Genomic DNA, 23103 nt, shown 5'->3' with positions numbered 1-23103 from the left:
TAAACATGAGATACGATTCTTCTTTATCCCCAACTCCTCAAGAAGTGATTCAACCCAAATAATTTCAGCAGTTGCATTTGCCAACGACTTATATTCAGCTTCTGTACTTGACCGTGATACAGTAGCTTGCTTTCTAGCACTCCAGGAGATAAGATTAGATCCAAAGAACACTGCAAAACCTCCAGTTAATCTTCTGTCATCACTACAGCCTGCCCAGTCAGCATCAGAGAATGCACTCACAAGAGAGGAATTAGACCGTTTGAAATGAAGACCTATTCCCATAGTATGTTTCACATATCTTACAATCCTCTTAACAGCTGACCAATGTGCAGAAGTGGGTGCATGAAGATATTGACAAACCTTGTTGACAGCAAATGAGATATCTGGACGTGTGAGAGTTAGATATTGTAGTGCTCCCACAATACTTCTATACCTTGCACTCTCCTCCTCTTGAAGTGGCTCACCTTCATATGCTGAGAGATTTTCTGAGGAGGATAAAGGTGTAGGCATTGGCTTACAATCTTTCATCCCCATGCGAGACAGAAGCTCAATAATATATTTTTCCTGATTTAACACAATTCCATCTTGAGTTTTCTTGACTTCAATACCTAGGAAGAAATGCAAATCACCTAGGTCCTTCAAGGCAAACTCCGAGCTCAAGTCATGCAAAAGAGCATTAGTAGCATTTTGTGAGGAACTTGCAACTATGATATCATCAACATATATAAGCACAAAAATGACTACTCCTGCCTTGTTATAAATAAACAAGGATGTGTCAGCCTTGGAAGCAATGAAGCCAAGATATTTCAACTGTGAACTCAATCTGGAATACCATGCTCTGGGTGCTTGCTTTAAACCATAGAGTGCTTTATCAAGCTTGCAGACATAATGTGGGAATTTATTACTCTCATACCCAGGTGGTTGTCTCATAAACACTTCCTCTTCCAGAACACCATGCAGAAATGCATTCTGTACATCTAGCTGCCTTAGACTCCATCCTCTGGATACAGCAATAGCTAACACAAGTCTGATAGTTGCAGCTTTCACAACGGGACTAAAGGTGTCCTCATAGTCAATGCCATAACGTTGCTTAAAGCCCTTTGCAACTAGACGTGCCTTATATCTGTCAATGGAACCATCTGCTTTCTTTTTAATTCTATACACCCATTTGCAATCAATGATATTTTTACCTCTCTGATTTGGTACAAGATGCCAAGTTTTATTCCTCATGAGTGCAGAATACTCCTCATCCATTGCCTTCTTCCATTAGGGATCATCAAGTGCACTGTTCAACGATGTTGGTTCTCCTGAAATACACAACATTCCATATGGCATCGTTCCATCTTTCCTAATTTTAGGATTTCGTATACCTTTCTGTAGCCGTGTTATAACACGTGAAGAAACCTCTGGTTGGACCACTGGTATACTCGCCACAGAAGATCCAGGAGAATCTGCTGATGGGGTGGGCTGATTTTTCATCATGTGCGTAGGGGATCCTGTGTATGCTGGTGTGGCTGCCCCTCCTACAGGCACATGGGTGTCACCCGTTCGATCCGACGCAGAAGATCTGCCACCCAACCACGCCTGGACACGCGCGCGGTGCGACGGGGATCTGACCCCGCTGCTGGACCCGCCTGGTGCTGGCACGCGGTGCGAGGGAGATTCGGTCCCGCACCTGGTCCCGCCTGAAGCTGACGCGGCGGCGCGGGAGTGGCCCTCCCTGGATCCAGGACTGGAGCCGTCAGGGCGCGATCCGAGGTGGATTCGCTCGCACGATCCAAGGTCTACGCGCGTGCAGGGGTGGCAGGCACCGCCGGATCTCCTTCGTCATCTGTGCCAGCTTCATCTTCTTCTGCAGCATGAAATATAGGGTCAAAATCAGCCATATTTTCGAAATTTTGGTCATTTTGAGCACCGTTTTCTCCAGGGACCTGCACAGGCATAAGAGAAAGACCAGTACCAGCAGGAATATCATCACATTGGTGAGTACAATTGTCGCCCCCATGATCAAAAGACCGAAGATGTGAAGGAAGAAGAAGAATTTCCTTGCGGAGAAATGCATCGGCATTAGGATGAAGGGATGCAAAGGGAAACACAGACTCATCAAAGACAACATTTCTGGATATATAGACCCGGCCAGTAGGAACATCAAGGCACTTGACCCCTTTATGCATGGGGCTATAGCCTAAAAAGGCACACCGTTTTGAGCGGAAAGCGAGTTTGCGTGTGTTGTAGGGCCTAAGATTGGGCCAACAGGCGCAACCAAAAATACGAGGAGATGTGTAGTTGGGTGTGACACCAAGAAGTCGTGTAATGGGTATTTCAAATTTGATGACTTTACTTGGAAGCAAGTTGATAAGATATGTGGCAGTTAAGAATGCTTCATCCCAAAATTTAAGTGGCATGGAAGCATTTGCTAGCAATGCTAGCCCCATATCAACTATGTGACGGTGCTTTCTTTTAGCGGATCCGTTTTTTTGGTGAGCATGAGGACAAGAGACATGGTGTGATATGCCAAGCTTTTGAAAGAAAGAATTTAATTTTTCATACTCACTACCCCAGTCACTTTGCATAGCAATGATTTTAGAGTTCAGTTTGCGTTCAACAAGATTTTGGAAATTGAGAAAAACTTGGAATACATCAGATCATTTTTTCAATAGGTAAATCCAAGTAAATTTACTATAGTCATCAATAAAGCTTACATAATAGGAAAATCTACCAACTGAAATTGGAGCTGGCCCCCATACATCTGAAAAGATAAGTTGTAAAGGGGTAGTAGACACACTAGTAGAAATTGGGTAAGGTAACTGATGACTTTTTGTTTGTTGACACGGATCACAAACTGACTCAACACTAGGCTCATAAGAGAGTTTATTTTTGCTAAGAACATATCTAACTATGACTGAAGATGGATGACCCAAACGACTATGCCACCTTGATGTAGATAGCTTGGTGACAATATTTGCTTGTTTATTTGACCATGAAGATGATGATGATGATGATATGAGTGGGTAGAGGCCTCCCACACACCGTCCTCTAAGAATGACTCTCCTTGTTCTCGCAAGTCCTTAACCAAGAAAAAATAAGGATGGAATTCAATAAGAACATTGTTATCAAGGGTGAATCGATGAACAGAAACAAGATTTTTAGATGTTTAAGGAACATCCAAGACATTGGTCAAGTGTAAATTTTTCACGGGTTTTTTAACAATTGAACTACCAATGTGTGTGATATCCATACCAGAACCGCTTGCCGTGCTAATTTGGCCGCCCCCATTGTACTTCTCCCGCATCGTCAACTTGTCAAGTTCACCTGTGATGTGGTTTGTTGCTACACTGTCGGCGTACCAGTTGGTGTCCACGCCGTAGGAGACTGCATGAGCCTCCTTTTCCTCTTGGTCGTTTTCTTCATAATGCCACCAGCAAACTCGTGCACCTCCTGGATGGTGTCTGTAGCATATCTGACACTTTGGATAGTCATGATGTTGCTCACGAACCTGCTGTTGCTGTCGCTGCCGAGGGCGTCCTCTGAATCCGCCGCCTCCATTGGAGGAAGAGGACTGACGGTCACCGCAATCACCACGACCACGCACCCTTCCTCCGCGCCCGCGAGATCTGCCACGGGACTGGCCACGGCCTCTGTAGACCGCATTGGCGGATGAGTGGAACCCACCTGAAGATGAGTCGCATAGCATCTCCATCCTTTGATCAAAGGTAGATATATGAGCAAATAGATCGTCGACTGTGATGGTGTTTTTCACAGTGCCGATCGCTGCCACCACGGAGTCGTAGTCGCGATCCAGTCCGGCCAGGATATAGTCCACCATCTCCGGATCAGATACGGGACGACCGGCAGCAGCTAGTTCATCCCCAAGACTTTTCATCTTCACCATATACGCCGAGCTTGACATGGAGCCCTTCTTTGTATTGGTGATGGCGATCCTTAGATTAGTAATCTGAGACTGAGATTGTGAGGCGAAGAGATTTGTCACTGTCGTCCAGAGCTCAAAGGTGGAATCTTTCCCAACAACTTGTGCAAGAATTTCTGGAGACATGGAATTGAGAAGGTATGATAGAACCTGCTGGTCTTTGGCGATCCAGGGTCCGTATAGGGGGTTCGGCTCTAGGGCCGTGGTCTTGTCTGCCTTCGTGATCTCCACCATCTTGGGCGGAGCGGCGTCGGTGTTGTCCAGGAGCCCCGTCACCTGCGCACCTCGCAGGGCTGGGAGGACCTGTGTCTTCCAGAGGATAAAATTACCTCTTGCGAGCTTCTCGGACAGCGGCGAACCAAGGTTGAGGAAGCCATGGAGACGATGGTATGTGGTTTCTAGGGTTTTGGTTTGTGGTTAGATGTATGAGAAGAGGTGGCTCTGATTACCATGAAAGATATCGAGCGTTCCTACTCCATCGAGGGAGCCGCGTGTGGTGTTTATATTGATGTTGGCCGAAGCCCTTGGCTTGGCGTACAAGGTTACATAAGAGGAGTTTGAGTAGGATACAAGAGAGTGAAGGAGGTTGAGATTACAACACGTATATTCTAACATAACTTACAAACCAAGAGCAGTTTTCAGGAAACAAAAATGACTCGATTTTTTAGAGGTGTATTTGGAATGGAAACGATAGTCCAAACACGGCCTTGGCGATGCATGCCAATATATGTTAGAGACGAGATCTCTGTATGTGCATCAATGGGCTCACATTTTTTACACCAAGGCTGGCACTACGTTTTGTTGTATCTGGTCCCCAAGACGACTTTTTTACCATCTGCATAAAAAAAGCGCCCAGTCGCATTCCTAGGAGCACAAATGTCGCCGGTTTGTAATGAAATTGGCATCGGTGGACCCAGGCGGAACCCAGCGCGCTGGGGGACGAACGCGGGCGCTGGGGAAAGAAAAATGACGTGAAAACAAACCGCGCCAGATTCCCCCCACACTGTGGGCCCGCCGAGTCAGCAACTATGCTCGTCGTCCTCATCGCCTCACCTCGGCTCTCGCACGATTCAATGTTGTCATTGGCCGGCCTTCCATTGATGAAGGACAATGTAGTGATGGCGAGCCCGCCGCGCGTCCCCGCCCTTTCCTGCCACGCGTCTACACCGTTCCCGCCCTCTCGTCGTTATAAAAGCCGACCTTCACCGCCGTTCGCCGCACACTCGCCAGCCATCTCTTCTCTTCTCCTACACCGCTCCTGCGCCGGCCTAATTTCTTCTGACCTTTCACTACAAAAAATACACTTCCGTGATGATACGTGTTTGTCACAGTAGGTCGCGTTTTCTATCATGCATGTACATCCATGACGATTTTATGACAGAATCAAGATAGTCATACTTGTGCTGTTGTAGAAGTGTTCCATGACATTATCAAAATTATCACCACGGAAGCGTCCACTTCCATGACGATAAATCGCGCATCACAGAAGTGCTTTCATCAAGGGTGACCGACACGTGGCATCCACCGTAACGGAACACCATTAAGCTATCGGGTCGGGTTTTGGATCCGATAACTCGTTAACAGCCCCGACCAATGGGGATTTTCCACGTGTAAAATCATCATTGGCTGGAGGAAACACGTGTCGGCTCATCGCTGGGACAGATGTCATCCACTCATTGGACAGAAGGAGCCTATGATACGTCGACACGTGGCACGGCCCAACAGAGGCCCATTCCTGTGAAAAGGCCGGCCCGTTTGACTTGGTCAAAAGGTGGCGGGCCGGCCCATGGAAAGCCTGTTAATGGCCTGTTCGCATATAGCCCATTTACACCCCGCTAACCCAAAGGCCCGTTACGTCCTATTCAAATTAGGTCCAGTAGCGTCATCTGGGCCATCGAATATGATTTCAGCCCATTTTCACTACTGGCCCATGTATGGCCCATGACGTCTTTCGGCCCATATGAGGCCCTATGTAACTGTTGGCCTATTAACGGCCCATGGTGAAACTGGCCCGTAATAAATAGTGTATCACTTCACACCCATTAACGGCCCGTGGTGAAACTGGCCCGTAAAGAACAGTGTATCACTTTATACCCATTAACGGCCCGTTATTCCATTGGGCCGTTTCCAGCCCATGTTATCTTTCGGCCTTCTCAGAGCCCATTTATTCTTGGGCTATTTTCCAGCATACGTTTACTTACGACCCGTTACTGTCATTTTCGGCTTGTGGGCCAAATTCAGCCCGTGGTTACAGTCGGCCCGTTTGTGGCCCGTTAATACATTGGGTCGTTTTCATAGTGTCATCAAATACGGCCTTTTAACGATGGCCCGTTATGGTCGGCCCATGAACGGACGATTCGAACTCTAGCCCATTTACGGCCAGAATGCGGTCTGTTTGGCCCATGTTGGCCAATCGATCATATGGCCCGTATACGGCCCATTGATGATACGGCCCGTAGAAGGCACATTGTTTCTACGGCCCGTAGAAGGCCCACTGTTTATTCAGCCCGTAGAAGGCCCACTGTTTATACGTCCCGTAAAAGGCCCACTATTTCTATGACCCGTAGGAGGCCCAGTGTCACTACAGTAAATATTAGCCCATGGTTATTGTGGCCTAGTTTTAAAAAATAGGTTATTGCAGCCACTAGCAAACCGCAGAAAAATAACTGCACTGACTACAAGCAAACAAATAAACAAGACAACAATGAAATAAATAAGTAAGCAACTTACACTAGGCTATCACGGCTATTACACATATTACATCCACTAGGCATCAAAATTCGCCACCAGTGCAAATATAGGGAACACAGCAGCATATAAACGCCGCAGCAAAACAAGTCCAGAACTGAAACCACTTCAGAAGAGCTCAAGAAACAATATTCTGGGTACCCATAATGCTGGCGAGATGCTTAGCAAGCTTATTAACTTTCTCTTATTTGGCGCTTAAGTCCTCTAGCGCTTGCTGTTGCACCAGAAAGTATGCATCTGAGTTCTGCAGGGACTTCCTCAGTCCTTCGGCTTCCCGTCACATAACATCCGATCGATGTCTTTCAACTTGAAGTTGAGACTCAAGAAGCCGAACTGATTCAGGCAAGGAGTTCGAAGAGCTGGTGCCAGAAGTGGTAGCCAGTAACTCGAACACTACATCAAGACAGGACTTTGGGGTTGTCTCAGTGTCTTCAATATAGTTTTTATCAGCTTTCTTGGAGACCAACAGGGATGTCTCACTATCTTGAACCTTATCTGCATTACTTCCTTTACCATTGCATAACACGGTACTCTTCTCCAATATTTTATCCGCGTTCTAAAAGACAAACAAACAAACACATCTCAGGTTTACAATGTAGTATATGAAACTCATTTTGGTAAACCAGTTCAGTAGTAAGTTGGATAGGATAACAACATGAAACAAACATATATCTATGTAGTATGGTCACTGTATGGTCTATATCATTCTAGTTTATGTTGCCAAATCAAGATAGATACAGTTCGAATCATATCTATTTAAGACAAAGCAACATAGACAGAATATAAGTGTGGGAAACTACACAACAATAACAACACTTGTAATGTGCATGGCATGAGAACATAACTTTTTATTCAATTGAAACTGAAATCAACATAGAGCAAGTTACAACAGCAAACAACCAAACACATTGAAGAAACAGGTTTAAAACATACCTGTTGCGCCATTGGAGTTTCAATTGCATCCTTCAAATTTGAAATTAGTTGGTATCAGTAAATACAGTGATGCAAGAGCAAAGTAGTATGAACCATAGCTACGGAACCTGACCTGAGAACAATTCTTCTTCTGCTTTAAGCGTTGACTTCAGATTCAGAGTGGTGGTCCTCGTGATTTGGGCACTGCAGTTGCCTTACTAACTGCTCGTGTTTGGGTGCTCTATGGTGGAGACGGTGCTGTGTTTAACGGGAACTGGGTGTCTATCTGTTGGGGTTGGGGTTAGAAGGGGTGTTGCTGGTTCTCTGTCCAACTGGGTAGGGGTACAATCTGCATGAGTGTGGGTTATGTGTGGTGGGGCTGGTTCTTGGGCAAGTACAGCCATGGTGCTATCTACATCGACAGGTAGCACGATCTTTTTTGAAGACCGTGTTTTTACTCCCACAGATACTGCCACCACTCTCTCCAATTGAAATGGCTGATAAACAAGAAAAGTAATTGAATGTATAGACATTGTAAGATAGACAGGTGCAATGGATAGTAGGGAAGAAAACAGGGCATGAAATAATTCACATTTATGTTGTCTAAGCAAACAGAATAGCAGGACATAATTTCACATATATGATGGCTAATTAAACAGGATAGCATGACACAATTTCACATGTATGATGGCTAACTAAACAGGATAGAATGACATACTTCAAAATATGATGACTATGTAAACAGGATGACATGATATAACTATACGATGTGTCTATTAAAGTGGTTGGCATGCCATAAATCACAAACATGCCGTCGATGGAAACATGATGGCATGATATAATTCACGGATAGAATGACATAATTTAAAATATGATGACTATGTAAACAGGATGATATGATATAACTATATTATGTCTTTAGAAAATGGGTTGGCATGCCATAATTCAGATACATGTTGTCTATGTAAACATCATGGCATGACATAATTCAAATATATGATTTATATACTAAGGAAGTGAGCAGAGGGCAATCGCATATATGATGTGTTAACTAAGGAGATGGCATTCAATATTGTGTATATGATGTAAAAACTAAGCATTGCAATGCAACATATGCATTATATGAGAAATATAACCCTGCCAAGTTTGAGCATACACCTCAGGGGGATAATAGGACTGGTCATCTGCCTCTGAATCCTCCTCTGAAGAGCTATCTGTAACCAGCAAGATATCTGCTTCAGCAGGTAGCATTATCTGCTCTGAAGACCTTATTTTCACTCCAGATTTCTCCATCACCAATTCAAATGGCTGATGCATAGGAAGAGCAGTTGAATATACATATATTTGTCGACAAAAGCAGTGAGAAATACAAAAAAAGGATGGCATGATATAATTCACATATATGACGCTTGCCTAAACAGCATGGCATTGCATAATTCACATACATAATGCCTTGCAACAAGATAACATTGCATAATTCACATATATAATGTCTTGCAACAAGATGGCACTGCATAACTCACATATATGGTAATTAGACACAAACAGGTGGCATTCACACAAAGCATGTCTAAACTAAGCAAATGACATAGCAATGCAAGATACCATACGCACGATATGAGCAACATAACCCTGCCAAGTTAGGGCATGCACCTTGGGGGGGGGATATGACTGGTCATCTGTCTCTGAATCCTCCTCTGAGGAGCTATCGGTAACCAGCAAGACATGCGCTTCGTCAGATAGCATTGTCTGCTCTGAAGACCTTGTTTGCACTCCAGATTTTTTCCATGACCGTGTCGAGTGGCTGATGCATAGGAAGAGTAGTTGAATGTACTAAAATTGTTGACAAATTTAACACGTAATAAAAAATGATGGCATGATATAATTCACATATAAGATGACTGGCTAACCAGGGTGGCATTGCAAAATTCACATATATGATGCCTGGCTAGACAAGATGGCATTGCATGATTCACATATACGATAAAGAAACTAAACAGATGGCATTGACACAAAGCATGTCTAAACTAAGCAGATGACATCTTTAATGTATACAGTAAGCAATGCAAGGCACCATATGCATGATATTACCAACATCAGCATGCCAAGTTAGAGCGAAGACCTCATGGGGTATAGTAGTGGTCTTCTCCATCTGAATCCCCCTCAGAACAATTATCTTCCTCTTGATTACGATCTGAAATGGGTGGAGGGGGGGCTTCCTTTGCGCCCACCATGGAACGACGTTTGCATGAAATTTTATTGCCACGCAAGGCTCGTCTCTTTTGCTCTACATGATCAGTTCCATTGTGTACAATAACTGGCATGCATAGGAATAAAACACAGTGAGATTATGTAAGGAGTGCATGCACAAATCCAGAGTGATGGTAGCAAACTGTGGATAGACCCAAAACCAATGATAGCAGGAAGATAATAGATTTAGTTAAAAATATAGATAATGGCTCCTTTAATGTTTGTTTGCACCCAACGTGAAACTCATAGTAGATACCGAAGATTAACTAGATAGTAGACAGATAGTACTGATTGCTGCCCCAATATGTACCCCACAACCATTTAAAAACTCAAGTTTCAGCATTAGTTTGGACCTGACTCGGAGTCTAATAGGTGAACACGACGATAATGTAGCATGTCATCATATTAAGCGACGCATAACGTAAGCAGACACACAAGAGTGCGACCTCTCTTGCAGACCCATGTAGTCCTCAAGGTCATCTGCTCAGTTGATGATGGTAATGCAGTTGCCGTGGCTGCCGGCGGCGGGGAAGAAGATCTGAGGCGGTGAAAGATAGTCTGGAGAGCGGATCCCTGCTGTGGTGAACCCTTCCGTCATTGGAGCAGCTGAACTGGGGTGGAACACAGCGCCGCAGGAGCAGGATAAACCACACAAGGTTTTCTTTGACACATATCTGTAACAGAAGTAATTGAGTAAGGGCTTGTTTGAATTTGAGGATTCTAACAATGCAGGGATAGGAAATAGACAGGAATAGGATAGGAATGCACATGCAAAACAGAGAATTTAAAAACACAAGATTTCTGTCAATCTGGGTGTTTGATTCACAACAATTGGAAGATGACATGATGCAAAAAGCATGGTGAGATTAAGTCAAATCACAAGAAAATGTACGGTTATAATGCTATTATGCTACTATCTCTTAGTCTTGTGCTTGATGAATAGAAATATTAAAAGGAGGAGAAGTGGAAATTAGAATTCCTACGATTTTTATTTCAAGGAGACACTAAAGGAACAAATCCTACAGTTTTCCTTTGCTCCATTCCTTTGCACCAAATTCATGAAAAGTAGTACCATAGGAAACTTTCCAACTCCGATGTTTTTCATTCACTTTTCCTTTCAAGCACTGGCGATTCTAGTAGGCAGGCTTGGGCAAGGAAAAATCCTACACTAAAAAATGTTTTTGTGCTACTTCTATTACTTTGGACCCAGGCCACTGCCATACTAGCTCAACTCCCAGGCCCATCGACAAATGCACATCTCAAACGCGCAGAGATAAATAATGATGGCATTCAAGAGAGTCCATCACGAATAGCTAAGTTGCCTGATACCTCACTTCTTGTCATATAGTAGGATAAAATAATCGTGTTTCCTGTTACTACGAGTGCTCAGTGGACAATATATATAACATGTAGAGTAAAAAAGAGATGCAACAAGTGTACAACCTCTTTGGCGAAGCCATGTCGATCTCAGCGTGATTGGGTTGGCCGGTGAGGATGCTCCGAGAAGGGGAAGGGGAAGAAGATTTTAGGCGTCTGGAGATGGAGTCCGAGGTACTGCTCCGCTGTGATGGAGGGTTTCGTCGTTGGAGCAGCTCCGGTGAGTTGTACGATGCCGAGGCTGAAGTAGGACAAGAGAGACAACGAACAACGTTAACCTGAGTGGAATTCTAATAGCATCTCCAATACATGACGTAAAAATACATAACCACAAAGTGCTAGATGTAAAATACATCAGCCGCTCATCTCTGAACTTAACTGTCGAAACTGAATTTAAGTGTCGAAACTGAACTTAACTGTCGAAACTGAACTTAACTGTCGAAACTAAATTTTGTTGTCGAAACTGAATTTTGCTATCGAAACTGAACGCACTAGCAAGGTGAGGCTACCCATCGGTCGATTGACTTTTTCATCTCTGGTCAGTCGATTTTGCAGCCGTTGGATACGAAATCAAGGGCCTACGGTTCATCTTCAACCTCCACCCCCCTGAGCCACCAGCCACCACCGGCCAAACAGCAGCCCCCCGCCGCCCGCAGCCGGCGGTGCGCCCCCCGCCCCGAAAACACTCCCCACCAGCGGTCCGCCGCCGCCCCGGCCATCCCTCTAGGCCCCCCCGTGCCGAGCTTTTTCTCCAGCGATCCCCACGCCACCGCCCCGCCACCGCCGGCGACCACCGCCCCCATCCTGAACCCTAAGATAGATAGTGGGGTACCTCCCCGGCGAGCCCCCCTTCCCGCTGCGGCTGGTTCTTCCTTCACCCCGGCGAGCCCCCCCACCCCCTGAAAATCGACTGACCCAAAAGTCGATTCAGTCGACTGAAGTGCAGCTAAATCAGAGCAGCATCGCAAGCAAGAGCAAGAGCGAGAGCAGTAGCGCGAGCAAGAGAAGTAGCAAGAGCAGACCAGGCAGGGGACCGAGAGCAAGAGCAGAGCAGCAGCGCGAGTGAGAGCTAGAGCAGCAGCAACTCCTACTGATGTGGACGTCGCCGCCGAGGGAGCGACGCTGTGGAGGAAGTGGCCGGCGCCGCCGCCGTGGATGGAGTCGCGCCTTGTCGGCTCGGGACCGAGCGCCGGTAGCACCGTGAGATTGAATCAAGAAGAAAATGCGGTAATTTGTGTACAACCTCTTTGGTGGCGCCAATTTGGCTGCAGCTTCATCCGAGGAAATGGTGATGATGATGCTCTTCCGGTGGTGCAGCTGAAGACGACGGTGTGGGAATGGAGGTGGCGCGAAAGACGATGGGAACATCGGGGCAGCTCCTTGTAGGTGGAGGACGGGCTGGCTGAACCGGCGGGACGATGAGATCGACGTCGGATCCTCATCCGGTACGATGGATGAGGGACGTCAAGGTGTTGCTTTGGTCGACGTCATCGGGGAAGAGGCTCCGGCCGGGTGGCGGACGGAGCAGGGTGTGGGGTTTCGTCGCGGATTTTCGCGACCTCGGTGTATGAATGGGTGGGCGGATGGGATGGCAGTGGGGAACCATGGCTTAGAGACGCACTTGTCCGAAATATGGGGTAAGTTAGGAAAGTACCCCCACCGATTTGAGGCGGTTCTTTCGGTTCAGGGGTACCACAGGCATTTCGCGTGTCAGGATTCCACAAGAGGTGGGAGTTTTCGCGGGCGTTGTAATTTCGGAATAGCAAGGCGCAGGTTGAGATGGAGGGAGTTGTCGGAGCACAACGAGACAAAGATATATCTTAAATATTTCGGGCTAACAAGGCGCGGGTTGAAGAGGCGGGAGTTTCGCAGCACGATAGACATAGACGCTAGTTTGAATTTTCGGCATAACAAGGCGCGGCTTGAAATTTTGGAAGAACAAGCTTAACGTGTACCCAAAAAAAGACAATTTGCACCTCAACACGCACAACACACATAAACACCATTTAGACTAGAGTAAGGTACACGTGCATTGCACGCATGAGATTTGGCAACCAAATTATGAATAAATAGCACATTATAGCATGCAAGCTTTGAGTCATATATGCATGATGTAGATGTTCGTTTAATTCTTATAGTTCATTTCATTCAAAATCATCTAGTTTTTATAAGAAAGCTAATCTATTTTTAGATTCATGGAATTATGCGTCGTAAGACATAAAGTAAAAACAAATAATGCAAATCATGTAGAAAAACATTTGGGCAATTCTGATACGGAAGATTCTAGAACAAATAAGAAGTGCTTGTGTTTTGATGTTTGTGCATTATGCTTAAGTTCAACCATGGAGTCTTCTAGATTATACATGTGGCGAAATCTGGTGGAATCTAGATGATATCCAACGGCCAATAGTGCTCAAATTTGCCATCTTTGAACCATCGGATTCGCCTCATCCAACGATCATCTTTCAAAGTTAAAGTTACCCGCACAAAAAAATATATAAAATATAATATATATATATATATATATATATATATATATATAGGGGTATAGATATAGATATGTGATGCGAAAGCCGCCCATCATCTCCAATTAGAATAGTGTGTCCATGCATGGATGCGATGTGGCCAAATGATGTCTGCCATCGGTATCTCAAATTCAAATCAGTATGACCTTGTTCAATGTGTATACATTACAACATGGTCGTTTCCAAACCACACCGCGCAGATCTCCGTTATATTCATGCATGCATAGGTTTCAAACATCGGTATCTCTTATTCAAATATTTGAATTCAACTTTACGTTATTCTTTTACACCCACACAGTAGTCTTCTCTTTATAATTGTACCACTAACTTTCTCTGGTGCATGCATGCACACACACTACGAGTCGGCATTATCCATCGCACGCATGCAATCTTTTTCTTCAGGTCGGTCTCCCATGAAGGCACACACCCACACACATCCCCCTCTCCATCATATCACGCATTCTTTATCTCTCACGCGTGCATGCGCAACGATATATATTCCTCTATGTATGTGTGTATATAGCTAGGTCTTTCATAGTTTTCCACACAAACCGATCAATCGATATATCCAGTGAGGTCTCACCCTCTTTCCCACATCCACATCGATCAATCTATACCTTTCTATATAGGATTAACATATATAGCTAATACACCCACATTAATTATAGGGAAAATTTTGTTTTTGCCACTCTAGATTTTGCCAATTTTCCTTATGCCACTCTAGATTTTGACATTTCAGTTATGCCACTCTTAGCTTTTGACAATTATCACAATTGCCATTCCGTGGCAAAACCAAAATAAATTAGAGTGGCAATTGTGATACATTGTCAAAAGCTAGAGTGGCAAAAGTGAAATAAAATTAATTTGCTATTGCCACATAATGGCAATTGTGATATTTTTGAAAAGCTAAGAGTGGCAATACTGAAATGTCAAAATCTAGAGTGGCATAAGGAAAATTGGCAAAATCTAGAGTGGCAAAAACAAAATTTTCCCTTAATTATATATCCAATGCCCCCCTCTCATCATCCATGCCTTCCGCTTCATCTCTCAAATGTGTGCACAATGGCGAAGACAGGGGGCAGTAAGGGCCCTACCCCCTCCCCCCCTAACATCACTATATATCGAGGCTAATAAGAATGTGATCATTAGACAATTGCTGCTAAAAGTGGTTTAAGTTCATGAATTGACCCTCCTCGTAAAGGATTAGCAATGCTTGGCCCCTAGCTCATTTATTTTTCATGGCTCCGCCACTGCGCGCAACAGTGCACATGTTCGCCCCCTCTCTCTAAATATCGATCTCGCACTTGTGCATTCCTTCATAGTCTCCCTCCACTCGGCCCCTCGCACCATCTTCTAGCCCCCACCGGATTTTGCCACATGTACAATCTAGCAGACTCCATGGTTGAACTTAAGCATAATGCACAAACCTCAAAACAACAGTGGTTCTCTTTTGTTCTATTATCTTCCATATCATAACTGCCCAAACTTTTTTTCTAGTTGAATTGCCATTATTTGTTTTTACTTTATGCTTTACAACGCACAATTCCATGAATCATAACATAGATTAAGGGCTTCTTTGATTCAAAGGATTCTCAAAGGAATTTTGGACGATTCTAATCATTAGGAATTTTTCCTATCTTGGTTGTTTGATTCGTAGGATTGTAAACCATAGTAATTTTTCCATATGATTCATTTGCACTAGATCACTACAAGAAAAACACTCAATTGTGACCCTCAAATTTGGTCAAAGAATCATCGTTGTTATCCATTTATGACCATATTTGGATGGTCAATAGTTGGCCGTCAAGAACGAACAAACATGACCTTTTGAATGCTTTGGTCAAATATTTTATAACCAAAATCATTTGGTCGATAAATCTTTGAGTAATAGTTTTTGTCACTAGAGGTCTACTTGAACCATTTAGGATCTGACATGGATTCAGCCACGTGGCTAAGGTGATGATGTGGCAGCCTTGATGGCATTACCGATGACTGAAAAATAAGGTCACAATTTTCACCAGCCCAGTCCAATAAGGTATCTAAATGCGCAAAGCCCAACAATACAGCCCATTCATTTTACCCCGTTTCATTTTTGGGCCACATCCAGAGACCGATCCTATCAATTTTAGCCCATTAATTTTGTTAACTTGGCCAAGTCGTTGTTTTGCACATTTTTGTTACACTAGGCGTCGTAGATTTACCTCAAAAAAGGCATAATAGATAATTTCAGCCACAAACTAATATTATCAATAAATAGTTATATTGTTTTCAGCAATAGGCATCATAGTGGATACTTCAGGTACATGAATCACATACATAGTTCAGCGTTAAACTCCTCTAAGGAGGTACTATACTTATAATGATTTTACACAAAGCCAGAACCACTATGCTTCATGACAACACGTACACATAACAACAAATCAAGAAACCATAGCTTCTCCTGTTCACTGTCATCCACTTCTAAGTAGCCAGTTCTTCTGGATTGCAGAATATCACTAGTGCAGAACCGGGCAATAGCACCGGTTCGTAAGGCCCTTTAGTGTCGGTTCGGTAACCGGCACTAAAGTGTGGGCACTAAAGCCCCCCCTTTAGTACCGGTTCAGCATGAACCGGTGCTAAAGGGCAACCACGTGGCATGAGGCACGCCGTGGTCTTGGGGACCTTTAGTCCCGGTTGTTGGATTTTTTTGATATTTTTTTTGAAATAAAGCAAAAACAGCCCGCCTACTGGGCCGGCACGACCTGCATACGACTAGAAACCCAACCTCTAGTTGGGTCAGGATGCAGGCCCATACGGCCCAGTAGGCCCCACAGGGCAGAAGACTTGCAATAGGCCCAGAAAGGCCTGCTTAGAGAGGAGCTCGACACGGTAGCCGCGGCGGGGCTTATAAACCGGTGCGAGCTCCTCTCAACTAGCGAGGTGGGACTAAACATTGTGCACTGCGGGTGGCAGTGCACCACCTTTAGTACCGGTTGGTGGCTCCAACCGGTACTAAAGGGGGGGGGTCTTTAGTACTGGTTGGAGCCACCAACCCGTACTAAAGGCCGCCACCTTTAGTACCGGTTGGATCCACCAACCTGTACTAAAGGGGGGGGGTCTTTAGTACCGGTTGGAGCCACCAACTAAAGGCCACCACCTCTTTAGTACCGGTTCGTGGCACGAACCGGTACTAAAGATTCGCCATGAACCGGTACTAATGAGCGCCACCCGCCTAGTCGTTGGAACCGGCACTATTGGTCACATTAGTGCCGGCTCAAATACAAACCGGGACTAATGAGCTGAACATTTGACCCTTTTTCTACTAGTGTATCCTGGGATCAAGAAATATCACACGTGAGAAGAACATGCAGACCACATAGCAATTGAATTGAAACATCTTTGTTGTAAGATGCATATACTGTAATAAGAAGGAAACAACTACAATTATGATAAGCCAACCAAAGTGTCATGACAGTATAGTACAGAGGTATTTTTCACAAGACAATCACCCACTATAGGACAAAGGTTGGACAAAATGTTCTCATTGTAGTTAACAACGACTATCATGACAATGCAACAGAGGTCAACAAGCAAGTATTATTTCCATGCATGTCTAGAATTTGTTTGTTTTTGTACACTAGCTGAAAACAGGTAACACAGTTAAGCAAGTGGCAGGAACAACTATCTTACCAGGCTGAAAACAACATAGCAGCAGATTAGAGTTACTACCAAACTCACCAATGATAAATTCCATCACACGCTGGCACATTCAGAGAAACAGATTTGAGTTACTACTGAACCCACCATTGATAAATTATGTCATCGACGCTGGCACCTACAAAGCAGTAGATTTGGCACATTTAGACATCAATTTGGGCAAACAACTTCATCAATCGATAGTGTTCAGAAAGAAAAGAAAGAGACCGGCCGAAAGCGACGATGACAGTGAGGATAGCCCAGATGGAGCTGCGAGTGGCGTGGTCACCTTGGCCGCGTACACGGGATTCATGGGGTCCTTGCGCGCGAACGGTCATGTCTGCTGGCTCACCAACTCATCGCCGCCGACGCTGGGGCAGTTGGAAACGACCCAATCAAGCGTCGTGGCCCATCCATCCCCCGCTGGTCCAACGCCAAGCGCAGCGTTCACTGCTCCGGCAGCAACCACACTCGCCCTCCTTGTGACGCGCGCAGTTGGTGCAGCATCAGTTCTTGGTACGCGCCGCCGTTGAGATCTCAAGATGGGTTGGTGGTTCCCGCCGCCGTCCTGGTGGCCCGCCGCCACAGCTGCGGGATGGTTAGGCCGGATCCGTGTGTGGATTGGCAAGATCCGGACAGATCGAGGCTCGGCAAGGTGGGAGGGGAGGGGATCGTGGAGATAGTAGAAGGTGGGAGCAGCGCTGGTGGGGATTCAGGAGGAGTTAGGGTTTCAGAACTTTTTATACGACCTGGGTTGGTCTGGTTTCGGGCCTTTGGGCCGGGAAGGTCTCGCGCGGGTAATGCGTTTTGCGGGAAAATATGCTGAGACATATGGCGCGAGCTAAAAAATTGCCGGAGATATTCCCTCCATTCCAATGAATGCATGCATCTTAAAATTTAATTTTAATTATAAAATAGACCAACCAAATATGGGTTATATGTGATAAAAAATAGCATTGAATTAATGAAATGAAATTTTCAATGGTATAACGTGCTGACTGATACACCCTTCGTCCGCGAATAAGTGTGTTTTTAGCTTTTGTTCTAAGTCAAAGTTATAAAAAATAGTCGAATTTTATAAGGATAATGCACGTTCACTAAATGAACAATATCAATAATATGACGTGACTACAAAAAACATCTTTTTATTTAGATATGAAATAATTTAGATAATCCTCAAACAATTTTAAGTCGTTTAAATTGAAAATACAAATATAAAAGGGAAGCCCTTAGATTTTTGGACAGAAATCTAGCCTTGATCGTAAGCAGGCAACCTTCTCAACTATTATTCTTCTTTGTAATGGACCTAGCCCAGCTGTTGTATTTTATCAGTATTCAATTGTACTTATAGGTCAGATGGTCCCATGTGTAAGGTGGGTCCATTGGTCATTCGGCCCCTCGTCTTACATGTGGGCCCTGAATGCTAGCTAATCCCACATGTCCCGTGGGTTAGTGGGTCTCATAGGTTTGTTGGTCCCACACATCAAATCTGGGACCTACTAAATATTGGGGTCACTCATTCCAGGTGTAGATATACCCCATTTGTCATGCACCCACAGGTTGATTTCACACGTATACATGACACGTAAACAAAATTACTACACATATACAATGACACAAGGGCAAATTGCTGATGTGTCTGCCCAGTCATCATTATTCAAGCCTGTGACAATATTAATTTTGTCATGTTGGGCCCAAAACAAGGCCATGGATAGTGCCATACCTTTCATGACCAATTGGAGTGATGAGACTATGACCTTTCTGACATAGATGGTCACAATTGTGAGGAGTAGACCCCCTTGGACACCCCATGACCATCTTGTAATTTTTTGTCATTGATCCATGACCAATTGAGCATGGTCATTATATTTTTGTCATAAATGTCGACATTTCTTGTAGTGGATTTCATAGGAAACATCCCATCCATTCAAACCTCTTTGAAAGAATTCTGTGTTTTTTATATGCACAATCAAACACTCGTACAATCCTGTAGGATTCAAGACGACATTCCACTATAATCCTATGTTTTTCCTATTCCCGCGTTCTTAGCTTTTTTATAAAAACTAATTGATTTTGAATGAGATGAACTATAAGAATTAAACAAAGGGCTACATCAGGCATATATGACTCAGAGCTTACATGCTATAGTGTGGTATTTATTCATAATTTGGTTGCAAAATCTGATGCATGCAATGCACGTGTACCTTACTAGTACTTCGAGTATGTGCAAAACACGTAAATTAGAATACCAATGGCACGCTACACAGTGTCTCTCTTACAGTTCATGAAGCCACATGTCACATGTGGAGGCGTTGTCGCGACCTCCTTGTGTGGATTGATCAGAGTGACGTGCTGCTGGTTCCAGAAGAATGTACTCATCCTCCCTGAGCCATACTAGCGGTACATGCACGAAGCGAAGATGTGCATGCACGCCACGCACGCACTCATTCCTTCGCACGCACACGCGGGTACACGGGCGGGCACAATTTTGTACCAAGATCCACCCCATGTGATAATTTGACGCGTGTAAAGTCGTTCACTTCATTGTTGGTCAATTAATACAGCGCATGCAAATTGAGTGGACGTGAGAGCAGAAGAAAGACATTATTACTCCACTGCGCGCATGCGAGTAGTTAAATCGTGGGTTACGAGTAGTACTTCCATTGGTCTCCTTCGTATTTTGTGCCAATTTTTGACAGTAACATAATATTTACGCATTTGAGCAGTGTAGTACTTGAAATTTATGTTCCGCTAAACTCATCGGGAGCCGTTTCGGGCCTCGAAACCAAAACCATCAATTAATCTTTACCTTGTTCCCATCACATTCGAAAGCCTGCTCACACCTACTAGTACTTACCAAACATGAACGTGCTCCCACTATGCAGGTATTAGTACTAGTGCTAGTACTTAGGTTATAAAAAGGGGAACTACCTAACCGAAAATTACTCTACCTTTTCTCCTCATAAGTGCTTCTTCTTCGTCCGTCGTTGCCATGGCCGGTGAGCAGAGTTCTAGGTCAAGAACTACTCGTAGCAAGGGAGCGGCAACCAAGGCTGTGGAAAAAAAGAGAAGGCTCGCCGCCACGTAGAGACCTCGAAAGATCTCTCACGGGCAGGCGATGGCTCTCAGGACCGCCCTAGCCGCGGAGGCGAACATGCCAAGCCGGTGGAGCTGGAGTCGTTATCCCTCGACGGCATGCCCGATCAGCTCAATAAGCACCTCAATAAGCAGAATGGGTTCATCCAAGGCTTGATGGAGTTGCTGAAGGAGAGTCTCGATGACGTGCTCGCTGAGCTCAATCAGCAGGGGGAGTTGACCGCCGGCTTGGTGATGCTGCTCAAGAAGAGCATTGCCTCGGAGAAGAAGGCGACCGAAGAAATCCTGTGACTTTAGGAGGACAAGGCGAAGCTCTGCCACGAGATCGACCTGTTGAAGGAGAAGAACGCCGGCTGGAAGAAGCTGCATGAGAATAGTAGTTCCTCGATGAAGATGCTGCAGGCCCTCGTCATGGAACAGAAGGAGGAGTTGGCGAAGCTCCGCATCGAGCACCCGACTGTTGTCAAGGTACGTAATGCGTCCGTGGAACGGATGATGAAGGCTTGCATCGAGAAATCCCGCGTCATGGACAGAATGAAGAAGATGGTGGAGGAGACGCGCAAGGAGATGGAGGTCGTGGAGGCGATGAAGAAGCAGTTACGACTCCACGACGAATTAGATCATTTGGGGTGATAATCTTCCTTCTTCTTTTGCTCCTGTGTTTCATCTTTTGCTTCCGGTGTTTCACCGCACGTGTCACGTTCTTTGCGAGGCATGAATAGAACAATGGTTTTTTTGAGGGAATGAATAGAACAATGCTAACAATGAGATGACTAGCAAATTAGATCATTTTTTATCGCCATATGGCACTGGACTGCCGTGTTTCGTGCTCCTCCGTCGCAGTACTACTCCAGTGGAAAACTTGAGTATACCGCACGGTTCTTTGCTCCTCCTCGATCAGGTCGTCGGCGCATTTATACGAGCAGTCAAATCACAAGGCCCCGCCTTCCAGCAGTAATGAGCCGTCAAATCACAAAGGCCCTCACCTCTCGTGAAACCGACCAAGCTAGACTGCCCCGCCCTCTAGCCTTTCAAAAAATGTATACTTTTGTACATCAGTAGTATCAATGTATACTTTTGTACATATAGAGAGCGCTCGTTGCCAAATTATGCATATAGTACTATTAAAAAGGCTAGTCACAATAATGGTATCCAGCACAACCCACCCCTCAAATAAAACTAAGAGGGTGCTTGGATACGTTTTAGTCCCATGACTAAAAGTAGTGGGACTAAAACATGCTAGCCTCACCCATGCTTGGATCCAAATACTAAAAAGGCTAAAATCAAGTTAATGAGCATTTATTATCCTCCAAACCCTCCAATCCAGAACTCGCCTCTGTTAAAGGAGAGGCGTTAAATGAGTAGAGAGAGGACTAATCCACATTTTAGTAGGGGTAGCCCTGACTAAAAAATTTAGTCTCAAGACTAGTTGTAGCCCCTCTTTAGTTAGGGGTGCTTGGAACTTTAGCCTCTTAAAGAGACTATTTTTAGTCAGACTAAAATAAGTCCCTTGGATCCAAGCACCCTCTAAGCATCCTGAAATTCTTTGACAAAACTAAGCACCCTGAAATTCTTTGACAACTAAATTGCTGGCTATTTGATGTTGGCCATATATATTGTATGTATATAATGTGAAGAAACGAGTGATAGTACTATACCAACTAAAGGATGAAGTGTAAGAAATACTAGTATGTACGTACTGAAGAGTTAAAGTAACGAGAAGAAACATAACATAGTTCTCCTAGGGGCTCAGCACAACACACCCCTCAAATTAAATTAAGCACACCTGAAATTAAACTTTGCAACTATTCCGGTAGACACTGCATTAGAACCACTATGAGCAACGAAACTGCCACCTTACTCGGAGTCCTCGTCCACGTCCTTGACTTCGTCCTTGTCCCTCTTCCTCTTGGTCGATACTTCTTTGCTTGAACCGCACACTTGGCTGTTGCTCTTCATCCAACCCTTTTAGATATTGAAGCAAAGGTAGCCATCCATTGTAGCGTAGTGGATGTGGTCTATATCTAGTACAATCCGCTGCCATGCATGACGATGAAACGTGTATGGAGGTTTCTCCAGTTTACCGTATGAAGGATGAACCATGGCTCCTGCCAGGGCCAGCACTGAAGGCTGACGAGAGGACATCAGCCGATTCTTCTGGAGGTCGAAGGTGTTGCCTACAACGAGGCCTATCCGACGCAGGACTTCTTTGTCGTTACCAATGTCTACAGTAATGAATTTGACTAGGTTGCTCTAGAGGAAGTCCTTAAAATCCTAGCACTCAATGTCGACATGGCATATGTGGTAGACGAAGCATAAGTCATGCACGCAAACCTGGATCACGGCGGGCTTCTTCCTTTCTTCGTCCTTTAGATCCTTCTCTCGTCACAGGACTGTGGTGTACTCAACATCTAGCCCAGCGACCCACTCATCATCTGAGTCTTCGAACATGCGTCTGAAGCGAGAAAGGCATCCTTTCACCGTCGCAGAAGAACGGGTGTAGATGACGTCGAACTCATCGTCGGTGATGGTTCTAACCTTGTACTCACCGCCGATTGTGGAGATTTGTTACTCCATGGATTTGGGAGGAGG

The sequence above is a fragment of the Triticum urartu genome, chromosome 3A, assembly GCF_056163025.1.
Source record: "Triticum urartu cultivar PI428250 chromosome 3A, HENAU_Tu73, whole genome shotgun sequence".
NCBI classification, from domain to species: Eukaryota; Viridiplantae; Streptophyta; class Magnoliopsida; order Poales; family Poaceae; genus Triticum; species Triticum urartu.
Note: the sequence above shows the minus strand (reverse complement) of the source record.